General features: G+C 33.2%; 1 long non-coding RNA gene across 3 annotated transcripts; it reads right to left on the minus strand.

Moving 5' to 3' along the window:
• Positions 1-2,354: 2,354 nt before the first annotated feature.
• On the minus strand, positions 2,355-25,892 carry LOC147643161 (uncharacterized). 3 transcript variants are annotated; one of them, XR_015272507.1, is made up of 3 exons: positions 25,586-25,830; positions 25,036-25,346; positions 15,812-15,939 (listed from the first exon to the last, which is right to left on the minus strand). It is a non-coding gene; the product is annotated as an uncharacterized LOC147643161 (long non-coding RNA). The 3 variants fall into 3 exon arrangements; XR_015272506.1 differs by having other exon boundaries at positions 25,036-25,425; positions 25,586-25,829; XR_015272505.1 differs by lacking the exon at positions 15,812-15,939 and adding an exon at positions 2,355-3,837 and having other exon boundaries at positions 25,036-25,892.
• Between the last annotated feature and the right edge of the window lie 1,370 nt (positions 25,893-27,262).

The following is a 27,262-nucleotide window of genomic DNA, read 5'->3' on the forward strand; positions in this document are numbered from 1 at the left end:
TATATAGATATATAGATATATAGATATATAGATATATAGATATATAGATATATAGATATATAGATATATAGATATATAGATATATAGATATATAGATATATAGATATATAGATATATAGATATATAGATATATAGATATATAGATATATAGATATATAGATATATAGATATATAGATATATAGATATATAGATATATAGATATATAGATATATAGATATATAGATATATAGATATATAGATATATAGATATATAGATATATAGATATATAGATATATAGATATATAGATATATAGATATATAGATATATAGATATATAGATATATAGATATATAGATATATAGATATATAGATATATAGATATATAGATATATAGATATATAGATATATAGATATATAGATATATAGATATATAGATATATAGATATATAGATATATAGATATATAGATATATAGATATATAGATATATAGATATATAGATATATAGATATATAGATATATAGATATATAGATATATAGATATATAGATATATAGATATATAGATATATAGATATATAGATATATAGATATATAGATATATAGATATATAGATATATAGATATATAGATATATAGATATATAGATATATAGATATATAGATATATAGATATATAGATATATAGATATATAGATATATAGATATATAGATATATAGATATATAGATATATAGATATATAGATATATAGATATATAGATATATAGATATATAGATATATAGATATATAGATATATAGATATATAGATATATAGATATATAGATATATAGATATATAGATATATAGATATATAGATATATAGATATATAGATATATAGATATATAGATATATAGATATATAGATATATAGATATATAGATATATAGATATATAGATATATAGATATATAGATATATAGATATATAGATATATAGATATATAGATATATAGATATATAGATATATAGATATATAGATATATAGATATATAGATATATAGATATATAGATATATAGATATATAGATATATAGATATATAGATATATAGATATATAGATATATAGATATATAGATATATAGATATATAGATATATAGATATATAGATATATAGATATATAGATATATAGATATATAGATATATAGATATATAGATATATAGATATATAGATATATAGATATATAGATATATAGATATATAGATATATATATATAGATATAGATATAGAAACGAACAGATGGGCATGACTAGATCGACTTGGCTGTTGATGCTGATGAAGAATATATATACTTTTTATGATAGGAGGTGACTCCTGCACTGCGTTGAAAGTTTCTGACTAAAATTATTATACCATGCAAGGGTATAAAACAGGGAAGCTATAATTGCTTATTTTAAATAAATATTTAAAATATTTAAATATTTAAATTAAATATAGACCAAAATGCAAAAAGTGTGAATGTGAAACTGCAACTATAGAACTGTTAACATAATAAATATAAGTAAATATAACGTTGTCATTGTTTTTGACATCAAAATATATAATTATACTTAATTTATTATTAATGATAAATTTGCAATCTGCAAGGGTATAAAAACTTCGGCTTGCCGAAGTTAGCTTTCTTTTTTGTTTTTTACTCAAATCTCAGCAAATTTTCTTTAAATTAAATAGGCTAATAACCCTTTTCAATGCACTTCTACATATGTCACTTATAGTAGCTTGTAAAAAGTATGCATAAATCAACAAATATATGCATTGGACACGGCTCTGTTAAAGTTCTCGAAATTTGAGTTCTTATTTATTCTAAGTTTACTTTTGGTTTCTTTTACGTTCAGTCGATGTTCCAAATAAAATAGTTTTTTCGCCAATTAACATTTCGGTTGAACTTTTGTCTATTTTCGATTCCAAAATCAAATTGTGTTTGGTAAAATTTTGCCGGCTTTGACTTTGGCTTGAGCTCAAGAGGGACAGGGTAAAAAGATTTCACTTATAGGATTTGACTAAAATTATATAAGCTTGAACAAAAACAAAATACAACATTATTAGATTTTTTATATACGATTATATAAATAGGAAAGGCGGGCAGGAACGGGGCTGTTGTGCTAAATGGTAATAGTAAATTTGTTTAAAATAACAAGTTCAGAACTAACAACAGCACTACTGTCTAAATTTATACATATATATTAGAAATAATAATCATATTATTAAGACATTTCTTTGATAAATTAATTTTAATTGGTATTCACTGAGCATGGTAAGTTTTTTAAGAGACGTCTACTAGAATAGCTAATATACTAATACTAATATATAGTTTGCATCCCTTCTTAAATCGCCTAAAGGCACAGGTAAAAAATTTGGAATTATTTATTTAGTAGTGTAGCATTTTGAAAGTGTGAGGAGAAGTTCAATGGAAATTTACAAAACTTTAAGGGTTAAAGTGGGGTAATTGGGTATAGGAAGTGGCAGGGAGTTTCAACAGTGTTTAATAAATCTTTTTCCTTTGAAGGTCCGAGGGATGAATTTGTTGAAGTCTTTGGCAAGTCCTCCGAGATGTAAGTCTCCTGGCAATGGTATTTCGGTGTGACATGAGCTTATTCCTGTAGTGTTTGGCTTGCTCATTGATTATATCTCCAATCAAGGGAACCCTCTCGCTGTGTCTACCTTAAGGATGAACCACTCAGTACCAGTAATTCTCCGGACGAACTTCTTTTGGAATACCTGTTTGCGACTCAGAATAGTTTTGGCCGCAAACCATAAAGTTGAATCCCGTATCTCCAAGTGGGGGCAAGGATGGAATGTATATCCAGTCCTTATTTCCCAGGCTTAGGTAATTATTTGCCTTCAGCAGCCAGTAAAGCCTTCTGGCCTTATCCTCCAATGAACGCCTAACTGGCGAAGGTTACTCGGCGATGGTTACTCGGGTGTCGAAAGTGACCCCCAGGTACATATACTCTTTGACCTGCTCAAGAAGCTTTCCATGCAGGAAAAAGCCAGGTTACGACTCCTTTCTTAGAGAGTGCGTCACTACAGCACACTTTACCGGTTTAATGGATATGTTCCAGCGACAGGCCATGTTCTCTAACTTCTTGGGGTACAAAAAAAGCATATCAATCGCGTCATAAATACAGTTGGTTCTAGAGAGAATCGCAGTATCGTCAGCAAATGTGGCCAGCATTGGACTCTGCTCCTGTCGCATAGACTTCGGTAAACAAGCTGTACAGCGTTGGTCCCAGCACGTTTCCTTGGGGAACTCTATCCTTAAAAAGGATCATTACAATGCAATCACTCTTCCAAGCCTTCGGAAAATAACTCAACCTCAGGGAAGCATTGAAGAAGAGTATAAGGTATAGCAGTGCTCTAAGAGGCAGATTTTTTGCGACGATATTGTCAATTTGATCCTCTCCAGGGGCTTTTATGGCTTTAACCTCCTGTAGGGTTATAGGTGGCACAGGGAGTTCCATTTGGTGTGTCATGGCATGCTTGACAACCACTATCTGTTCTCTCCGGGCAGAGGCTGTTGCGAAGGGAGTAAATCTAGCTTCCAGATTTTGAGCAAAAGCTTCAACTCTGTCTTGTGTGGATCTTGCCCATTTGCCATACTTATTTTTTATACGCTTTTATTAGTTCGGGATGTATGTATGTATCTATGTATGTATATATGTAACGGAATATTTTAACACTATTTTCATGGGTTTCCAAATATCTGATAAACTTGAAACTTTACATACTTCTCAAAGACCGATTACAATGCAATATTTTGATAAAAAAAAATGTCATTGATAAATTCTTGTATGGATCCTCCGTAAAGGAGTAAGAGAGACAGAGCTGAAATAATGAGATTACAAAATAGTTCGTAAGATATTTCATAATTACATGTCCGCAAAAATTGAGGTACCCACACTAAAAAATATAAAATAAATAATAGTTAAAAAATAAGATAATAATTTATAATTACAAACAAAATTATTAAATTCAGAGTAATAGTATATAATTAGAAAAAATATCACTAAATTTAGAGTTAAAAGCGTGGGGTCCAGCATATGATCCGTAGCTTCAGCCTTGAGTAATGTCAGTTTTAACCGAACTCTGTTTCAGATTCTCCTGCACAGCCTGTTGACCCTTATGTCGGATGAACGGATACAACAGCAATCCTTCAACCTCTGAAGAGAGCACACAATGACGCCTTGCCGTAAGAGAGCTTGGAGACACCGGTGCGGCCGGTACAGCAGCAGCCTACCTACTCCTTATAAGGAGGATGGTGTGTAGGGAGATGGAAAGCTCAAAGGAGTTATCCAGTGAATCTTGGAAGGCTGAGAGACAAAATCTTGGTTTCAGCAGACTGGATCCAGAGACAATAGTAGTAGGAGCAGACGCCAAGGTTGCTTCAAGCGGCAATTGGTCAGAGGTCATGCTGGTCTCTGATGGAGAGCAGGTTACTTGCAATCTATTTGTAGATAAAAAGATCAATATAGGACGGGTGGCCCTAGAGTTGGATGGAAAGCACATAGGGCTTCCATTAGCAAGAAGAAGAATTCGCTGAAGAATTCATTATAGCATCATGAAGAGCGCTCCCACTACCGTCAGCTCTTTAACTACCCCGAAGACGATGTTTTGCGTTGAAGTCACCGCCTAAGATGAACTTATAGCCCAGTTCTGACAGTAGGTGATCAAAGTCAACACTAGTCAACCTTAATGAAGGAGGAAGATATCAGTAACTCTCCTCTGCTAGTTGAGACCATGACGGTAGCAAGTTGAATTTTCCAATTCCTGACAATATGAAGGTGGTAATAGGAAATTCCTTTCTTGATCACAATGGCTGAACCACCTCGGCGAGTATTGATGGGGTGGTCAGATCTCAGGCATTCGAAACGTGCAAGAGTAATGTAATGTAATGTAAGTCTCCGCAATTAACCTGATGTAAATTTTGTGCTGTAGGGAACATATAAGCAGGTCATTCACATTTGATGCCAGGCTGCAGGAGTTCCAGAATCCAATGCGGAAGACATTAGTAATAATTGGAAGTAATTAGTTTCGACTATGGAAATTGGATTGCTTGATCATAGCAGTTTACACAAACAAGGTCATTGACAGTTTTTGCCAAGCGCAGAATAGAGCCAGAAGGATGTTCGAGTGAACAACGTCCACACACAGACACTCTTTGGACAATAATTTTTTGTGTGATCGAAGTCAAAACACCTAAAACACTGCCTTAGAGTCTTGTTCTTCCGGAGTACTTTAATTATCAAGACGTCTCTGTTGTTGGGAGCAGAGGACAGATTTAGAACCTACACATTCTGGTTGGGCTGGGCAATAGTTCTACCATCAGAGTGAACCCGAGAAGGATGACTAGATTACAGATTGTACGTATTGACAACAGAGTGGCCTTGCTTTTTAAACTCTTGTATAATCTTATCAACTGAAGTGGAGATTCGTAGATTACGTACCACCATACGGAACGTTTCATACTCGTCTAAGCAAAAATGGGTATACTGGACATGATGAGCGTTTAAAAGCTTTAGTATATGGCAGTCGTCGTCGGAATTCTTTGAGTAAATTAGGACATCCCCAGTAGGAAACAATTGAAATCCATAATTAAATGGAATAGGGGGGGGGGATAGGAAGGCCTCCAAGGAATTAATATCAATGACATCTGGATTTCTAATGAGTCTGGGCTTCTTGGCTTTTAATGGGGGATTAGATTTCGTATTGCATCATTCACTTTATCGACATCTACTATGTCATCATCATCAACGCTCATCAGCAAGGCAAACTGATTATGAGAAAGGGGAGCATAGGACTGCTGGGAACGTGACTTATTAATCCTTCGCAGAGCTGTTTCTTTTTGGTATACGGTCCAAAGTTATGCAACCGTCTCCTCTTAGGCTGCACCCGCTGCCAATCAATAGAGCTCGATTTCGGAATCACAGAGCTCATATGCTAAGCTCTCTTGTAAGCTACTCTGCGGATCTCAGCCGCAACGTCAATAGAGCGAGGGGAAGACGAGCGAGAATTATCATAAGAGGGAAAATCGAAGATTTCCTTGATGTGCTGCACAGAGTTCTCATACGTTTAGAGTCGAGGCTTCGGGCCAGACGCATTTCCTTTGATAGAGGGGCCAGCTGTGGGTGGCGTCTGCATGGCAGAAACCACCAAGCCACAGCCGGGGAGGGTATCCTACTTCGCGCAATGAATACTTTTCTTTTCCAAAAATTTTCCAAAAAGAAATTTAGGACTTTTTCCGAGTTAATAAACAAAAATTCCTGAAAAAAAAACAGAAGAACGAGATGTCCCAACTGGTTGACAATAAAACCGAGACTCCTTCTTTATAACTAATTAGAGAACTAATTAACTTATAAAAGAATACATTCTTAGTAGCTCAGAGGTCATCGAAATCCTTTGATCACCCCTAAAAATAAATTCAAACACATCTTTGGCTTTTTTCACCATTAAAGAAGTATGATCAGTAAACTCGAGTTTATGATGTTGACGTACACATCATTAACTAAAGTGATTCTTTTCAAGCAGCAATAGAATGTCATTAGCTTGCATTTAAAGTTCTTAGGATCTGCTTATAAATTCGACTGGCAACAGTCATTCTTATATTTCACATAAAGCCTAGCATCCGAAGTTTTCATTAGTGCTCAAGAATTATTTATATATTTTGAAAAAAATAATGGAATGGAATAATTAGTTAAGATGGCCGTTTGCGCCCTATTATTGAAGTAACATTTAGGAAAATTACCAGGATACCCCGGAAAGACCACATAACATAGTCAAATCTTTATTGAAATTACATATGTATTAAAGTTATGCTTAGACCGATATTAAAAATAAGTGATCTTAAAAAATATATTTGTTGCATGTCTTCCCGTAATAAACACATGTTGAAGGAAGCTAACTTCGGCACGCCGAAGTTTATATACCCTTGCAGATAAACTTCGATGACTAGGAATCCATACAATATAATCTATATATATAAAAATGCTCTGTTCGTGTCTACATCCTTCATAGACTTGAAAAGTTCTGAACCGTTTAAGCCCAAATTTTTACACAACGTGCGTTGAGGTTCCAGCTCGGTTATTGTCTACTTTTGATGTTGATAGCTTATCTGCATTTGCGAATATATCCATTTTTTTAGCGTTTCCCCGTGCCCCTACTGCTGCGCCGTCTACAGGCAGCCAGCTGAATCAAAGCATTTCCTGTCAAACATTCAAAACATATTGAAAGAAGAAATTGGAGATACAAATTTTATTTTTTTGTTCAGGTTCACTAAGAAACGAAGTCATGCCACCCAAGAAGTCGAGATTGGGTCGTTCTACTCGCAATACAGAAGCAAAAAGGCGTAAGATTACGAATATGACTGACGAAGAACGGGCCTCCTTCCGAGAGACTGAGCTGAATCAGACGAAATTTCGGTCCGAGGAATATATCCATTTGCGGGATGCTGTGATGAATGACCGTAATACAACCAACGTTGGAAAGCTCACGATTTTGCCATCCTCATACATAGGTAGTCCACGCCACATGAATGAATATGCTCAAGATGCCATGGCATATGTTCGTTGCTACGGCCGTCCAGATTTATTTATCACCTTCACATGCAATCCAGCTTGGGAACAGGTAGTACAGCTGTTATTTCCTGGACAATCATATAGGGATAGGCATGACATCACAGCCCGTGTTTTCAGACAAAAGCTCAAGTCACTGATGGATTTCATTGTGAAACATGGAGTTTTTGGATCTGTGCTTTGCTGGATGTATTCAGTAGAATGGCAGAAGAGAGGATTGCCGCATGCGCACATACTGATTTGGCTGTATGATCAAATTACTCCAGACGAAATCGACGATGTTATATGCGCTGAGATACCACGGGCCGAGGTTGATACGGATTTGCATGAAGTTGTCATCAAGAACATGATCCATGGCCCTTGTGGTACCCTCAACCCATGTTCACCATGAATGGTAGACGGGAAGTGTTCCAAGCGATATCCTCGAGCATTTGCAGCCAACATCGTAACAGGGGACGATGGATATCCTCTGTATAGGAGACGGTCAACTGAAGATGGAGGGACTTCGGCAACTTTAAACATGAGAATTGGTGATATTGAGGTAGACAATCGTTGGGTGGTTCCATACTCACCACTATTGTCAAAATCATACAAAGCGCACATTAACGTAGAATATTGCAATTCCGTGAAATCGATTAAATATAACTGCAAGTACGTGAATAAAGGCAGCGATATGGCAGTTTTTGGTGTTCAGGCATAAAATGGTGACAGCAATGCAGTACGAGTTGTCGATGAAATCTCTCAATACCAGGCTGGAAGATACATAAGCAGCAACGAGGCTGCATGGAGAATTTTTTCGTTCCCAATTCATGAACGCTATCCAGTTGTAGTTCACTTGGCAGTCAATTTGGAGAATGGTCAACGTGTCTATTTCACAGAACTAACTGTGCAAGAAAGAGTCCTGAATCCGCCTACGACAACTCTGACTGCCTTCTTCACCTTATGCCAGGAAGATGCTTTTGCCATAACCTTGATGTATTCAGAAGTGCCCTTTTAACCACAATATGCCACAGAGAAACGTGGCAGGGTACAGCTAGTTATATATATTTATGTTATAAATCAACGATGTAATACCTGTTTTCATTTCATTCACCTATACATATTATATTTACATTTTTAGATTCACAGATTTACATTTTTACTCTACATCTAACTATCGTTTGTATGGCACCTATATGAGTTAGTCGTCCGATTTCATAAACTTTTAAAAAAAATTGAAGAGAATAGATAAAAATATAAAATGGCTGTATCTAAAATTTGGAGGAGGTTGAGGACCTTACGAATATTCTGAACAACGCCTTCAAAGAGACTTGTAAACTAACATTCTCGAAGAAGCAATACCCACCGTGGTAGACAAAGGAATTAAGCGAACTCAGGAAGAGCGCGAGAAAGTCCTTTAACCACAGCTATGCAACCCGGGATTGGGGATCATACAAAGAGGCACAAAAAATTTATAAGAAGGCAGTATACAAGGCCAAGAAAGAGTCGTGGCAAAACTACTGCGAGTCACTGGAAAGCATAAAGGACACGGCGAGAGTAAGCAAAATCCTCGCCAAAGGTCACATAAGCCCTACCCTGATCAACAGGGCAGACGGCTCTGCTACGACGACAATTGAGGAGTCACTAGAGCTACTAGTTGACACCCACTTCCCAGGAAGCCTAAGAGTGAGCTCGGAACCCGAGGAGGGAACGAGCTCTCAATTGGATACACCTACGGAAGACATCATTACCACTGAGCGTATCCAGTGGGCAATAGATTCTTTTGATAAGTATAAAAGCCTGGGCCCAGACGGCTTAATACCGGCAATGCTACAATCAGCTAAGGACAGTATTTGCAAATGGCTAAAAGCCATTTGCGAAGCTTGTTTAAGACTGACGCACGTCCCACTGCTGTGGAGAGAGGCTAAAGACATTTTTATACCGCAACCGGGCAGAAGGGGGCACATCCTAGCAAAGGATTATAGACCGATAAGTCTCACCTCCTTCACCCCGAAGACACTAGAGAGACTCCTGGACGTCCACATCCGAGAGTCTCTAGAAGGGCATCAACTCTCGGATGCGCAGCATGCGTATCGCAGAGGGAAATCTACGGAAACAGCGCTACACGTAGTTGTACATCATGTCGAGAAGACATTACAACACAAACAATACACGATGGCAGCCTTCCTAGACATCGAAGGCGCGTTCAATAACGTGAACCCCGACTCTATCCTGGGCTCCCTCAACTTGCTAGGTATTGAGAGAGGCATCAGAGAGTGGATCGGAGTCATGCTAAAGAGCAGGACGATCACAGCCGAACTGAGTGGCACTCACCTCACGCGGACTGTGAAGAGAGGCACACCTCAGGGCGGGGTACTATCGCCCCTACTCTGGCTCACAAATATGAACGCCATATTGACACGGGTGGAGTCAAAGCAGTTGCATACGCGGACGACGTAGTACTGCTAGTATCAGGACCATACCCTGACGTTATTAGCGAAATAATGACGGGTGCGCTAGGTCGTTTAAACAAATGGGCAGAAACCTGCGGACTAGGTATCAACCCCACTAAAACGGAACTTATGCTCTTCACACGAAGAAGTAAGATACCTCCTTTCAACATGCCCAGTATTAGCGGCATGGAGCTAAAACTATCGGAGCGAGCGAAGTATCTAGGAGTTATCCTGGATAAAAAGCTTTAATGAAGAGATAACATTGCAGAAAGAGTAAGGAAAGCAAGCATTGCATTCTACTCCTGCAGGAAAATGTTTGGGAATAAATGGGGACTGCACCCAAAGATAATTCTATGGCTCTACACTGCAGTGGTACGGCCAATTCTAACATACGGAGCCCTAGTATGGTGGCCGGCACTAACTAGGGCTTACAACAGAACGAAGCTGACACGGATGCAACGGGCAGCGAGTGCGGGGGCAGTGGGTGCAATGCGCTCATGCCCCGCGGCTGCTCTCAACGCTATCCCAGATATAATGCCGATAGAGCTGTTCGTGAAGGACACTGCGGCAAAAAAGTTCGAATCTACTCGGATAGCCAAGCGGCTATAAAATCCCTATCTGCCGTGAAAACAAACTCACAACTAGTGGCAGAATGCAAGAAGGCCCTTAATAGACTTGCCGACAAAAATAAAGTACAAGTAACATGGGTACCGGGACACAACGAGATCCCAGGTAATGAGGAGGCAGACGAACTAGCCCGTGCAGGCTCGGCGGGGCTAAGTTCTGACTTCGAATTACCAATCTCCCTAAACGCGATCCAGACAAGGATCCATGACCACTTTAGACAGATAGCTAATAAAGAATGGCAAATGAAGAGCGATCACAAAAGGTCAAGGGAATGTTGGCAGAGGTACGACAAGAAACGAACCAGGGAACTGCTATCCAACAGCAAGCGGGATATCAGCAGGTTCACGGCACTCACCACGGGACATTGAGCGATCGGTTCGCACGCAATGAAGTTGGGACTGCCATACAACGCAATTTGTCGAAGCTGTAAGCAACCTACAGAGCAAGAGACACCGGAACATCTGCTCTGCTTCTGCCCAGCGCTAAACCACATAAGATTTCGCCACTTCGGTGCTTACCAGATGGAGTTACTGAGAAGCATAGGAAAGCTGAAAGTTTCAGCAATCCTAGTTTTCCTTGCTGACTCTGGATGGTACTGATAGTGAATAACAACAAAAAAAACAGAGGGAGTGGAAAAAAAAGGAGCTTAGCTCTAATTGGAGGCCCCAGCAATGGGCCTCACCACTGTAACCTACCTACCATCTAAAATTTGATTAAATTCTGTTAAAAACTGAAAATGTTAAATTTTTTTTGGAAATAATTTTCCGATTATTCCTATGGTAGCTATGTATATGATATAGTCGTCCGATCCGGCCCGTTCCGACAGAGATACGAGTGAGAGTATATAGAAAACTAGCTACAAAATTTCATTCCGTCTGTCCACTTTTACGCAAACTAGTCTCTCAGTTTTAAAGCTACCTAAATAAAACTTTTTTTATATACTCTTACTCATATATAAGTCGGAACGGACCGGATCGGATGTCTATATCATATAGCTGCCATAGGAACGATCGAAACAGAATTTTATCAAAATTGCGATATAGCCACTTCACATTATTCTACAATTTTGGTTAAAATTTAAAAAAATCGGGCTACTTTATCATATAGCTGCCATAGGAATGAGCGGAAAAAATTATAACTTTTAAAGTTTTTCATCAAATTTAATTTATAGATACAAACGATCTTTAGATATAGAGAAAATTCAAAACTGTGAATGTCAAACTGTAAGCTTAATATGTATAGGTGAATGAAATGAATACAGGCATTACTTCATTATTTTTTAACATACCTATATACATATCATTTATATTGTTTTAATTCCTAGTGATCGATGTTCATATAAAGACTTCTGCGTGCCGAAGTTAGCTTCCTTTCTTGTTTTTAATACGCATTTATTAGTTCGGGATGTATGTATGTATGTATGTATGTATGTAACGGAATCTTTGAACACTATTTTCAAGGGTTTCCAAAAATCGGATAAGCTTGAAACTTTGCATACTTCTCAAGGACCGATGACAATGCAATATTTTTTGATAAAAATTTTTCATTATCCTGGTCTTAAATGAAATAATGAGATTACGAAATAGTTCGTAAGATATTTCATAATTACATGTCCCCAAAAATTGACTATTGATAAATCGAACTAAAATACGAAAAATAACTGATAGCTTAGAAAATTAAAAAAACACGCGTTTATAGGTACCCACACTAAAAAAAATATAAATATAAATAACCGAACTGAAAAGAAGAAAATAATTTATAATTACAAATAAAATTATGAAATTTAGAGCAGTAGTATATAATTATAAACAAGATCACTAAATTCAGAGATAAAATTTGTATTGTACAAGAAGTTCGGAATCTTTGAACAATATTTTCAAGGGTTTCCAAATATCTGATAAACTTGAAACTTTGCATACTTCTCAAGGACCGAAGACAATGCAATAATTTGATAAAAATTTTCATGATCCTGATTAGGATCGTCAGGATTGATAAATTCTTTAATAGATCCTCCGTAAATGAGTAAAAGAGACAGAGCTAGCGCGCGATCTGCGCACACTAAAAAATAGAAAATAAATAATAGTTAAAAAAAACTAAAACAACACGGTTTTATAAATAACCGAACTAAAAAGAAGAAAATAGTTTATAATTACAAACAAAATTAGTAAATTCAGAGCAATAGTATATAATTATAGACAAGATCACTAAATTCAGAGTTAAAAGCGTGGGGCATCTATAATCAATGTTACAATTATTCTAAGGGCAACTATCTATAAGGGTAGAATTATGAAAATATAGAAAAATCTTACAAACAACAGTTTCACTGTACAATGTCTCGCCAATTACATGTTTAACTATTGTTACAAACAATGATAAATGTATTTCTGTGAACATAAAATAGAAAAGAAAATCTCTGATATTTACAAAAAATTATTAGATTAACAAAAACAGTGCAGCTTTAGGATATCTCGTCACGTATATATTTAAACGCTGTGCTTAGTGTCAGTCAAATGACAATTTCATTCAATTCACAAATTTATTCAATGATTGATATAATTAATTATAGAAGAAAAAAAAACAGGTACTAGGAGCGAGATACTACCGTGTATCCGGATGGCCCCACGCTTTTAACTCTGAATTTAGTGATCTTGTTTAAAATTATATTCTATTGCTCTGAATTTAATAATTTTGTTTGTAATTATAAATTATTTTCCTCTTTTTAGTTCGGTTATTTATAAAAGCGTTTTTTTTTTAGTTTTTATACCCTTGCAGGGTATTATAATTTCAGTCAAAAGTTTGCAACGCATTGAAGGAGGCACCTCCGACTATATAAAGTATATATATTCTCGATCAGGATCAACAGCCGAGTCGATCTAGCCATGTCCATCTGTGCGTTTCTACGCAAACTAGTCTATCAGTTTTGAAGCTATATAATTGAAACTTTGTTGTTATTCTTCTATATACTCTCAATCGTATATACATATGTCGGAACGGGGCGGATCAGAAGACTTTATCATATAGCTGCCATAGGAATGATCGGGTAATTTTTACAAAAATTATAACATTTTCAGTTCTCTAAAGAATGTGATCAAATTTGAGATATAGCCATTTTATATTACTTTACATTTTTGTGTAAAATGTTATGTATGTATTTTACATATCATATAGCTCCCATAGAAACGATCAAGAATTAATACAATAAAAAATAATAAATTTTTCAGTTGTCATTTAAATTAATACCATTAAAAATTATAAAAACTTAAGATGTTGCCATTTTATAATATTCTATTAAATTAATACAATTAAAAATTGAAATTAAAATTTAGAAATTAAAAATTAAAAATGATAACTTTTTCAGTTTTCTACAGAATTTGATCAAATTCGGAATATAGCCATTTCATATTACTTTACAATTTTATGTATAATTTTATGAAAATCGGAGCAAAAATGCAAATCTGTGAATCTAAAACTGTTAATATAATATGTATAGGTGAATAAAATAAAAGCAGGTATTACTTCACTGTTTTTAAACATAAATATATATAATTTATATTATTGGGATTCCTAGTCCTTGAAGATCTATATGCAACGGTTTATAAACTTCGGCGTGCCGAAGTTAGCTTCCTTTCTTGTAAAAAAAAAGTCCCATTCCGACAAGATTGTAGATTGATTCCGACTCTCCAGTTCAAAGACTTTGTTTGTAGAAGAAATGAGAATTTAAAGTTGAACTTTATTGTATTTCTGCAACATACAAAATAAAATTGTTAAATTTGTTGACTTTCAGCTAATATTAAACAAAAGATAACCAATCAGCATGGTTTTTCATAAACTGTAAGCAAAACTTAAACAAAAATAACAATTCGGCTTGTGCTTCTACAAGTACATTGCTACCGGGAAGGTGTCCATTATTTTCACCTTTTTCTGGTTTAGTAATAGAGTAGTCTATTAAACGGTTAAACTGTTAAAAGCCGGCGACATCACTATTGGTACGACCTGCGCAAATCTTTCCTTAACCAAAATCAATTTTGAGAGGCTGCCATCAGCTGTAACTGCGACGCACAAAGCAAAAACTACTCAGGGTAAAAAATAAACAAGTGCCAACAAAAACCACTCAGGGATAACAGAAGCGCGCAACTGCTTTATAGCGTTAATAGCGTTTTTATACCCTTGCAGGGTATTATAATTTCAGTCAGAAGTTTGCCACGCAGTGAAGGAGGCACCTCCGACTATATAAAGTATGTACATACACTCTTGATCAGGATCAACAGCCGAGTCGATCTAGCCATGTCCGTCTGTCCGTTTCTACGCAAACTAGTCTCAGTTTTGAAAACTATCTGAATGAAACTTTGCAGGTAGTCTTCTATATACTCTCACTCGTATATAAGTCGGAACGGGCCGGATCGGACGACTATATCATATAGCTGCCATAGGAATGATCGGAAAATATTAAAAAAAAAGATATTTTCAGTTTTCAACAGAATTTGAGATATAGCCATTTCATTTTATTTTACAATTTTTGGTACAATTTTATGAAAATCGGACTTCTATACCATAAAACTCCCATAGAAACGATCGAGAAATTAATTCATTTAAAAATTATAACTTTTCCAGTTTTCAACGTATTCTGATCAAATTTGAGATATAGCCATTTTATAGTATTATAGAATTTTGGTTTTAATTTTCTGAAAATCGGACTACTATATCATATAGCTGCCATACAAACGTTCGTTATATCGTTAGATATAGAGGAAAATGCAAAACTGGAACTGTTTAACTGTAAATATAATAAATATAGGTGACAGTAATATAAGCAGAAAATATTTCGTTTTATTTTTTTGTATTAATTTTTAATGATCAAATTCAATCTTCAAGGGTAAACAAACTTTGTCGTGCCGAAGTTAACTTCCCTTCTTGTTAATTATTTATTTAGTTTTCTGTTGCCTTGAATGGAGTGTGCAGTGCAGTAATTGCGGCAATGCACAAAGTATATTTGACAACCCGCCTTTTCAAAATGAAAAGGAGCCACATTAACTAACATATTATTTTATGAGGTGTCTATTCAAAAACTATTGCTGGAAGAATTTAAGGAATATTTAAGAATATCCTTAGCTGTTTTTCAGGTTTACGTAACTTGTCCATTTCAGTTATCTTATAAGCAAAATTAAATCAATTTTTAAACATGTTGTTACTTACATTGTTTAGGTTATATTAGCATATGCTAGTCAGCTGATGCTGATCAAGAACATATATACTTTATATGGTCGGAGGTGACTACTTCCCTTTGCGTTGCAAACTTCTGACTGAAATTATAATACCCAGCAAGGGTATAAAAAAAAAACGATAAAAAAAATGTTTGTATTTGGGAAAAGCCAAAAATATATTTTGAACAGATTGGCGCACTTAAACGTTATTAAACGCTAAGACTACTACGCTAGGAATAAGAAGTACACATGCCCCAATAGAGTACTTTCTTGATCTTCTTTTGCGTTAGTCTTAAAACTACGATCTTTGGAACGGTGTACAAACTACTCAACCGATTGTCTTCAAATTTTTTTACACAGCTTTTTTATGATTTTTTCGATATGATTCTTATTTTAAGTTATACATTTTTAAAACAAAAATTTCGTAAAAAAATATTTTGTTTTCAAAGTGCTCCCATTTGCTCAAAAAGATTGTTTTCCGAAAACGGCTCCGCCATGCTATAGCTGTACTTATGTATATAGTTTATAAAAATAGTTTTGTTTTGGGTTTCAGATAAAAAATGAGCTGTGCAGCACAGCGACCATTCGCTAAAAAAGTGCCTTATTTGACTAGCTATATTTCCGCATTCATAAATATTTTTTCTTCATTAAACAAGTAATTTTTAATTCAACATATGTTTTTTGATGTACTAATAAATAAAAAGCCCTTAAAAATAACACATTATTTGTGGATATTACGGTCATTAGAAGTGAGCGCTGTTGGTTTACCCGAGATTACTTTCTTTATCTTCTTAAGGGGGTAGAGCAATTTTTTAAAAATGTGATTTTTTTTACGATATTCTTACGGTCATTTTAAGACAGGCTTGAAAATATCTCATTACTTGTGGGTTCTACAGCCATTAGAAGTGAGCTCTGCCGGTATACCTTAGAGTACTTTCTTTATCTTCCTTTGCGTTTTTCTTAAAACTGCTGGACCGATTCTCTTTAAATTTTTTATATAGCTTCTCTATAACGTTCTATATGGCATGCCGTATATTTTTTTTTTCGATATATACATATCATATATGGGCAATTCTCTGGTGTCGAATGCGACATTCGTACGCATTCAAACTAAAAAAACATATGTGCCAAGACTTTATTTTAATTTCATAAAAATTTAAACGTATAGCTCTTGGTTAGCACTATAATTGGTGCTAAGGTCGATTTTAAACCCTTGTTTGTTTTCAAGATATTCACTAAAATGTACTGCATCCGCACGCGACAAAAATATTTGCAAAAAACCAGTTCAAGCTCTGATTTCAGCGAAACGTGATGAAAAATTGTAGTAGAATAAATTTGAATGAATTACGCAATGAATTCTCTTAATAATGTATTTTGTTTGATTTTAAAATATTAAAAAGTTATTTTTTAAATTCAATTTTAGTCCCGGTCGCACGCGACATTTTGGAAAGCGATAATTTAAATTAAAACTGTACGACCATTGGTGATCGCATATGTCCTTTTGCATTTTATATTGACTGTTTTTTTAAACTAATTTTAGAAAATGAAAAATTCTCTTTGTCTTGATAAATCTGACTAATTAAAATCTGACTACTCGTTTTTAAGCAAATTATAGCTTTTGGCTGCGGTGGACCTTTCTGTAGAATTGCCCATATATACTTTAAAAAATAAATAATAGTTAAAAAAAAACTAAAAAAAACACGCTTTAATAAATAACCGAACTAAAAAGAAGAAAATAATAAAATTATTAAATTCAGACCAATAGTATATAATTATAAACAATATCACTAAATTCAGAGTTTAAAGCGTATTCAGTTCGACTATTGCAATGAATTTGTCATTTGACTGATATATGTGCTGTCATATATATATATATATATGCTGTCACTACCCTGCAGTACCTGTAATCAACAATTCATCAACGTTTCATCAACAGTCAAGAGGGTGCTGCTGATTTTTCATCGATGACAGGCTATACAAACTTTCATGATTCATTTAACATGGGCATGTCCTAGGCTGTCATCAATAAAAATTCATCAACAATAACTCGATGATTCAGCAACAATTAATCAACAAATTCATCATCAATTCAACGATGAAACATCGATGTTTCATTGATGTTTCATCAACAATTCACCGATGTTTCACCAACAAATTTCTCAACGTCCGGGCCATGGTACTGCCGACGACTGCCGCCTAGACTACCGCCGTAACTGTATCGTGGGCAGAGCGTCGCAGTCGGCAGAGCGTCGCCTCGGTAGAAGTCACAGTCGGCGCGTTGATGACATGTTTATAACAGTGGCCAATTGATGAGACGCGGTATTGCAGGGTAAGCACAACGTTTAAATACATACGTGACGAGATATCCTAAAGCTGCACTGTTTTTGTAAATCTAATCATTTTTTGTAAATATCAGAGATTTTCTTTTATATTTTATGTTTACAGAAATACATTTATCATCGATGTAACAATAGTTAAACATGTACTTGGCGAGACATTGTACAGTGAAACTGTTATTTGTAAGATTTTTCTATATTTTTATAATTCTACCCATATAAATAGTTGCCCTTAGAATATTTGTAACATTGATTATAGATGAACCCCACGCTTTTAACTCTGAATTTAGTGATCTTGTTTATAATTATATACTATTGCTCTGAATTTACTAATTTTGTTTGTAATTATAAACTATTTTCTTCTTTTTAGCTCGGTTATTTATAAAACCGTGTTGTTTTAGTTTTTTTAACTATTATTTATTTTCTATTTTTTAGTGTGCGCAGATCGCGCGCTAGCTCTGTCTCTTTTACTCATTTACGGAGGATCTATTAAAGAATTTATCAATCCTGACGATCCTAATCAGGATCATGAAAATTTTTATCAAATTATTGCATTGTCTTCGGTCCTTGAGAAGTATGCAAAGTTTCAAGTTTATCAGATATTTGGAAACCCTTGAAAATATTGTTCAAAGATTCCGTTACACACATACATACATCCCGAACTAATAAAAGCTTTGTTAAAAGTACTATATACTTTATAAAAAATCTCGTTCTTGGGGTCCAGATAAAAAATGTGCCGCGCAGCACGTACACCATACGACCGTTCGCTAAAAAACTGCGAAAATAGATCGGATATCGCCTTATCATTGTTTACGGTAGTATTTTAGTTTTAGGCTTAATTTAAGTGTTAACAAAATCATAAAATTGTTTTGAGTTCCGTTAGAACTGGACCCTGCAACGATTTAAATAGTTTATATAACACCGCGAGCCGATCGCGCTATAATTAAGAGGAAAGCATACAGCCTAGATATTTTATTTTTAAGTAGGCTGAACTCTTTAGTAAAACACGGAGGTTTATTAAAGATTGCCGAATAGTGTAACGGAACACATTCATTGAAAAAGGAATTCATGGCATTGTAAAAATATCGACGGCAGCAGCCATGCAAGTGCAAATGAATAAATAGGATCAATTAAATTAAACAGAAGACTTTTTTGACTGGACGATCAGATACAATATATCAAGAAACTGTTTACACACTGAACATTTAAAATATAAATACATATATAAGCAGCAAGAGAGTCGGGGAGCTCGCATTCATAGAAAGCACTATGAATGCTGAGCAGTATCTCTCCATACTCCAATCAAATTTGAGGCAGAGTGCTAAAAAATTTGGCTTAATGGACGAAGAAAAGCCGAAATTCAAATTTTACAAAGTACTAAAATTAATAAATTATTGTTTAAGTTGTTAAATATATCCTTTTAGCTGTAAGTTTTGAATATTGTGTAAAGAGTTTATTGACAGTGTCAAAAATGTGAAAAGTTATTTTTTGTTAATTTTTTGTTAAGTCTTGAATTGTTTTGTATATGTTTTTAAATATTATCATTAAGAATTATCCAATAAATAGATATCCATTGAAAAAAAAATTAAAAAAAAAACCTTACTAAAAGCGTTATATTTGCATGCAAAGTCAAAAAATATTTTAAATTTTCAGTGTGTAGACAGTTTCTTGACATACTGTATATTCTGTAAGTCAGACCCAAAGTCGAGAGACACATCGACAGTTGGATGATATGAATATGAATATGCGTCAGCGGAGCCATGCTGGCTAAACTAAATCTCGCCGGATCTGAAACAAAACAGATAACAAGTAAGGGCTTTAAGGAATTTCGTACATAGTTGACTTGAGACAGTAAAATATCGCACATGACAGAAATAAAATCATGTGTTGAAGGTGGGAGGGTGTTTGCGAAATTATATGAGGACCAAATAGCCCCAGGGATGTTAAAATAAAAAATAAATCAAATAATATGATTAATTTATTATGTTACATGTTATTTATTTTTTATTTATTTATTTATTTTTTTTTTTTATTATTATTTTTTTTTTTTTTTGTGATAAACCGTATTACCGTTAATACTCATATTTTGTAATTGAATACATGGTGAAAAGTGTAAAGTAAAAAAAAAAAAAAAAATAAAACCACCCTGGCTTCCCAATAATTTAGTAAATATTTTCAGCGACCTCGGACTCGCTGATACCATATAAGCAGTTTGTTTGGAAACAGCTGTTTTCAGTGACGATATTTTCAATAATTCAGTCATCCATTGCGCACACTGTCGGTGCTCAGAAATAATTATTCTCGAATTCATAAAAACCATTTAAAATAAAATGTAATACTAAAGCCCAATTAAAACATTTATAAAAATGGAACCAAAAAATGTTACACTATTTATTAAAAAAGAGATTTATATTTGCATATTCATAATAATATTCATGTATATTATAACACTTAGGTACTATCATACAAAAAAAAAAAAATATATATATACATATATATATGTTAATATTTATATATGTATATTATACAATTATACATATATGTGTATACATATATAGATATATGTATGGCATTTCTTAATACATTGTTTGAAGTTATTCGGAGGAGTTTAGATAGTGTATTGTAAATAAAAATATGCTTACTTAATAGAAGCAACCCTTGAACTTGTTTGGATCAGCACACGTTGCTAATGCTACTACAATTAGCTAGCTATTATCAAATTACGCAGTTTGTGTATCATTTATTGATTTCTTCAAGTGCAAACACGGCGGTAATTAAAACTACTCTAGGTTGCAATCTACAACAGCATATCGTCATTACGTTTGATTTTAATAATAGCTCGAGTATCGGAATTTGTTCCGGCTGTCGATTATACATACATACATACATAGTTGAATTACACAAATCCGTAATTTTCTTTGAACTGATTTTACACCACTAATTAATATGAGGCTTTTTGCCTTCCCTTATCACGGGCTCATTTTTGGCCTCCCATGAAGCCCTTTAAAGAATCTATAAAAGTTACCAATTTAAAATTCATTTTTTTTGTAAGGAGCCACCACCACAAATCGGTTAAAACTATAAATGCCAACATATGCATTTCAAATTTCATATAAATAGACTCATTACACATCAATGTTTGAAAAGTTATACCAGTAAATATTTGTATGAGGTAGCCTTTTTATTTTAATCCTAAATTTTATTTAAAACATGAAAGGAAGCTTACTTCGGCACGACGAGCTTTAATATCCCTGAGGATATATATATATATATATATATATATTTATGTATGTTTTTTCCTCTTTTCCTTAATATCTATATGATATAGTCGCAGTTGCAGCTATACCATCCGATTTTCATAAAGTTTAAATCAAAATTCTTGAGTTATATAAAAGGGCTATATTTTTATTATTTTATATATTAAATTTGATGAAAATCTGTTGAAAACTGAAAAAGGTATAATTTTTTATGGTATTAATTTCTTGATCTTTCCTACGGCAGCTATATGATATAATAGTCCGATTTTTTATAAAATTTTACAGAAAATTGAAAAATAATATAGAATGGCTATATGTATATCAAATTTGATAAATCTGTTGAAAAAAGTTATAATTTTTTTTCAAAACATTTTACGATTATTCCGTTCCGACATATATATGTATGTACGTGTGAGAGTATATAGAAGACTAACTGAAGAGTTTCGTTTAGATAGCTTCAAAACTGAGAGTCTCGTTTGCGTAGAAACGGACATGGCTAGATCGACTCGGCTGTTGATACTTATCAAGAACATAAATGAAAGACCATATAATGCTTTATATGGTCGGAAATGACTCCTTCACTGCGGTGCAAAATTCTGACTGAAAGGATAATACCCTGCAAGGGTTTAAAAATATGTGTTTTATGTACATATGTATATATTTAAGGTATATAAAATTTGGTTGGTTCAGGGTGATTTGATATATGCACATATGTATGTATGTTTCGCTTAAGAACCGGGTGACCAAACGAATTAAAGAAAATTCGCTAAAAGGACAACACTGGTATGCATTTCTACTCGTTTCTTAAATATGTTTTTATTAAAGTCAAATTAAAATGAATTCGAAAGGATTGGATGTTGGAGGCGCAAACGCCTTACATAATTTTTTGTTTTTAATTCCTTGTCATTTAAACTTCTTATTACAAATAAAAACATATATTAAGGGAATTTCTAATAGATCCAATATTTCTGGACTATAAACACTTGATTCCGTATCTTACAGATCTTACCTTAACCGTATCTTACCTTATCGTATCTTACCTTAACAGATTCAAAGTATTTGACCGCTAAGGCAAGCATTTAACCGCTTGCATGCACTTTTTCGGTTTTTTTTTTACCCTCAGTTTTTTCAGTGTGCATCCTTACGTTTCCAGAGTCGCAGCTCAACGCAGACTATACAAACTGATTCTGGTTCAGTTCAGTAGTTATAGACTACTTTAGCCAGAAAAATGTGAAAATAATGGATACCCGACATGTAGCAATTAACTTGTAGAAGCCCAAATCAAACTGCTGTTTTTTTTTTTTAGTTTGGCGTAGAGTAAAAATCATGAAGATAGGTAGCCAATATTTTGTATAATATCACCTGAAAATTCATTAATTTACAATTTTTGTTGTATGTTGCAAAAAAAGAAACATATTTTTACTTGGAATGCTTATATATTAAAAAAAAAAAAAAAAAAAAAAACCTACAACTATTTTGGTGGCAGATTCAGGCTCTTCGGTAAATTTCATTTTCTAGGATTTCGAAATATATACAGTCAATTTATTTCGCGTTAAGTATCACAGATGTTTAGTTTGTTGATTGCAGCATTTAGTACGAAAAGCGAAAAATAAGAAGGTTGAATTTCTCTTTTCGCTCGCTTTATTATACCCCTGCAGGGTATTATAATTTCAGTCACAAGTTTGCAACGCAGTAATGGAGTCATCTCCGACCATATTAAATATATATATCCCTGACCAGCATCAACAGCCGAGTTGATATAGCCATGTCCGTTTCTACTCAAAGAAGTCTCTGCTGTTAGTCTTTTATATACTCTCACCCGTAAATATGTCGGAACGGGCCAGATCGGACGACTATGATATATCATATAGCTGCCATAGGAATGATCGGATAATTTTTACAACAAAAATTATAACACTTTCAGTTTTCAACAGAATGTGATCAAATTTGAGATAAAGCCATTTTATATTACTTTTTTATACATTTTTGTGTACAATTTTATGTATGTATTTTATATATCATATAGCTCCCATAGGAACGATCAAGAAATTAATACAATTAAAAATTATAACTGTTTCAGCATTCAATTAAATTAATACCATTAAAAATGATAAAGTCTTAAGATGTTGCCATTTTATATTATTCTACAGTTTTGTGTAACACGATCGAGCAATTAATACAATTAATAATTAAAACTTTTTTAGTTTTTTACAGCTTTTTATCAAACTTAAGCTATAGCCATTTCATATTATTCTATGATTTTGTGTAAAATTTTATGAAAATCGGACTACTAAATCATATATCTCCCATAGGAACGATCCAGAAATTAATACAATTAATAAAATTAAAAATTATAACTTTTTCCGTTTTTAACAGAATTTTATCAAATTTTTAGGTGTAGCCATTTCATATTACTCTACAATCGGACTACTATATCCTATATCTCCCATAGGAACGATCGAGAAATTATAACAATTTTATGAAAATCGGACTACTATATCATCTACCATAGAAACGATCGAGAAATTAATACAATTAAAAATTATAACTTTTTCAGTTTTCAACAGATTTTCATCAAATTTGAGATATAGCCATTTTGTATTAGTCTGAAATTTTGTATCAACTTTAATGAAAATCGGACGATTATATCATATAGGTGCCATACAAACGATTGTTAGATGTAGAGGAAAAAAGCAAATCTGTGAATGTAAAACTGCAAATATAATATGTATAGGTGAATGAAATGAAAGCAGGTATTACTTCATTGTTTTTTAACATAAATATATATAACTTATATTGTCTGGATTCCAAGTCATCGAAGTTCGATCTGCAAGGGTAGCTTCCTTTCTTGTTTTTTTTGTACTAGGGTTAAAGGTAAATTTCCCATACATATATTTAGAAAGATTTTGAATAGTTTTAGCGATAAAGTAGGCATGTAACAAAATCTTAAAATATCAATACATAAATATTTTTCCCTTAAGGGTAATATAACTTAAGTCGGAAGTTTGCAACACAGTGAAGAAATCATTTCCAACCCTATAAAGTATACGAGTTGACCTAGGCATGTCCGTCCGTTCGTCTGTCTCCCTTCTACGCAAACTATTCTCAGAGTTTTTAAGCTCTCCTAATGAAGCTTTGCAGTTAGTATTCTATAAAATCTCACTTATATGTATATACATACATACATAAGTCGGAACGGACCGGACATACATACATAAGTCGGAACGGACCGGATCGGACGTCTATATCATATACATATATATATGTATGTACCTGCCATAGGAACAATCGTTAAATTTTTAGAAAAATAAGATTATAACTTTTTTAGTTTTCAACAGAATATCATCAAATTTAAGATATAGTCATTTGACAATATTCTAGAATTGCGTTTTAAAATTATATTTCAGATAAATAAATAACTTTTTCAGTTTTCAAGATATTTTGATCCAATTTGAGATTAAACTATTTTTTTTTTTTTTTTTGTGTTTAATATATTTAAAACAGATATAATATATGTCGGCTTATCTGTAAATTTATATATTTTATATTTCCTAAAACATTTGCGATCGTTTCTATGGATCGTTATTCTTATGGATACATACCTTTTTTTATAGTTATCATTTTGTATACATATGTATGTGTATACATATATAAAGTATTTAAAACTTTCAAAAAAAACCAAAGGGCGGCTAATGAGTTGTGTTCGGTAACCGATTAATAGTTTTGAACTGTAAAAAATATGAGCACCATCAAATTGCTAGACTGACAGCAATCAAATGAATTAAATTTCCAGAACTTGACATGGCATATTTTATTTATTTGCACAATTTTGTTTTTAATGTTAGGCACCAGAATGTCAGTATGAATATTACTAAGCAGAGCTTTTTCAGACGTCAAAATGTCTTATCATGAGCTTTAACAGAGACAAGTAGACCCGATGATGATGGGACAAGTATGGAGACCACAACCGATAAAAAATGCAACAATTAGAGCTGCGTTAAATTAGTGAATATTAAAAAGTAGCAGCTTAACCAGCTGTTTATTGTAAAGCTCAACATGAGTTGGATTTATTTAAAGGCCACATCTGTTGTGTTGCACTTTTCACACACAAACACAGAACTGCCTTTAAGCTAATTACTGCTAATTACGAACCACTGTTAGGCTTTACAGTAAACAGACTGAGGAACTGTTTCACAAAGCAAATTAGTCCGCAAAAGTCTTTGAACGACGTCGACATCGACACAGAAACCACGATTAAAGAACTGAAAAAAGTCTGCGGGTCCACGCTCTTTCATTCCACTCAATTTCCAGTGGTCCATGTTGCCCTTATCTCTCTCTTTTCCTTCATCATACACTTAATATGTATTTATCGTAATTAATAACTGTTGCCTTCAAACATAAAGAAATTAATATTTTAAAACTATTGAAGGTGATAATTTATAAAGTTGAAGGTGGATTTACACACAAAATTTAAATAAAAATCTACTTCAAGACCTTCCGACCAATGTGCATGACCTTGAATACCCTAAGTACCCATACATATGTATATGTATAGTCAAACCATGTATACATAAGCATTTAATTTAAAAGTTGATAAGAAATCAGTTCACTTACATACATAATTGTTTATTTCTCTGTTAAACCCTTACTGAGTATTATAATTTTATTTAGAGGTTTACCATGCAGTGATGGACGTAATATATACAAATGTACGTACGTATGTACATATGTACATATGTAATTGTGATCAGCATCAAAGGAATTTATCTAGCCATGCCAGTCTGCCCGTTACTATAGTCTTCTTTCTATTGCAGTATACGCTTATAGGATCAAAGTTGCCATACAAACAGAACAAGAGGAATATGAACAATTTTACATCGTTCGTTTTTTATATGTACATATGTACATATGTATATGTATTTGCAAATAAGATAAGATATATAGTATATATGTACGTATGTACATATGTATGTATGAACGTATAGAAATGGAATAATCTTTAAATTTTATAAAAATACGATTACGATTATACATAATACATAAATACATAAATACATGTACATATGTACATTTGTTCCTATATTGTAGGTATAGCTATTGTCATACAAGAAAATTCAGCTCAATTCTTCAGAAAAAGTATAAATTTTTCTAATTAAATGTTAATAAAAAAGGGAAAAACTATTATGACATTTTATAGCCTATTAAGTAAACTTATTAATACTTAAAAGAGATTTTAATGTAACATGTTCTTTTATTTAATTATTTCCAGAAATTGAAAAAAATGACAAAATTGGGTGGTGACATAATTGGCACAAATTTTTTTTGACGGTTATTATAATTAAACTTTTTATAAAAATTGTATTTTGGCTCCCCTGAGCTTTAAGGATTTTGTAGGGTATTTTAGATTTAGGGAACGGCCTATTAGACAACCCAAAAATGTTTCCTTTTGGATATGTATGTATATATGTATACATATATAATATATAAATATATGTACATATATATTATATATGTATAAACCTGAAACCTGTTATAAACCTGAACTTTAAGTGCTATTTCCAGGCTTATACATTATTTTATTGAATACATTTTTTTTAATATAGTTAAATTAAATTATTATGTATAAAATGACCCTATTTTTATTTTATTTTGTTTCATATATTTAGCACTATATAAACTAAAACCATATTTCGTGATTTTAGCTATTTTAGCTGGTTTTTGGCCAGATGCGTTTAGTTTATAAATAATGCTTCGTTCTTCCAAAGTAATAGTTTTTCCGCTACTTATTTAAGCTCAAATGTAATAAAAAAAACATGAATTAAATTACAA

The sequence above is a fragment of the Drosophila serrata genome, unplaced genomic scaffold (genome assembly GCF_035046125.1).
Source record: "Drosophila serrata isolate PLE 108 unplaced genomic scaffold, ASM3504612v1 contig_280, whole genome shotgun sequence".
NCBI lineage: Eukaryota > Metazoa > Arthropoda > Insecta > Diptera > Drosophilidae > Drosophila > Drosophila serrata.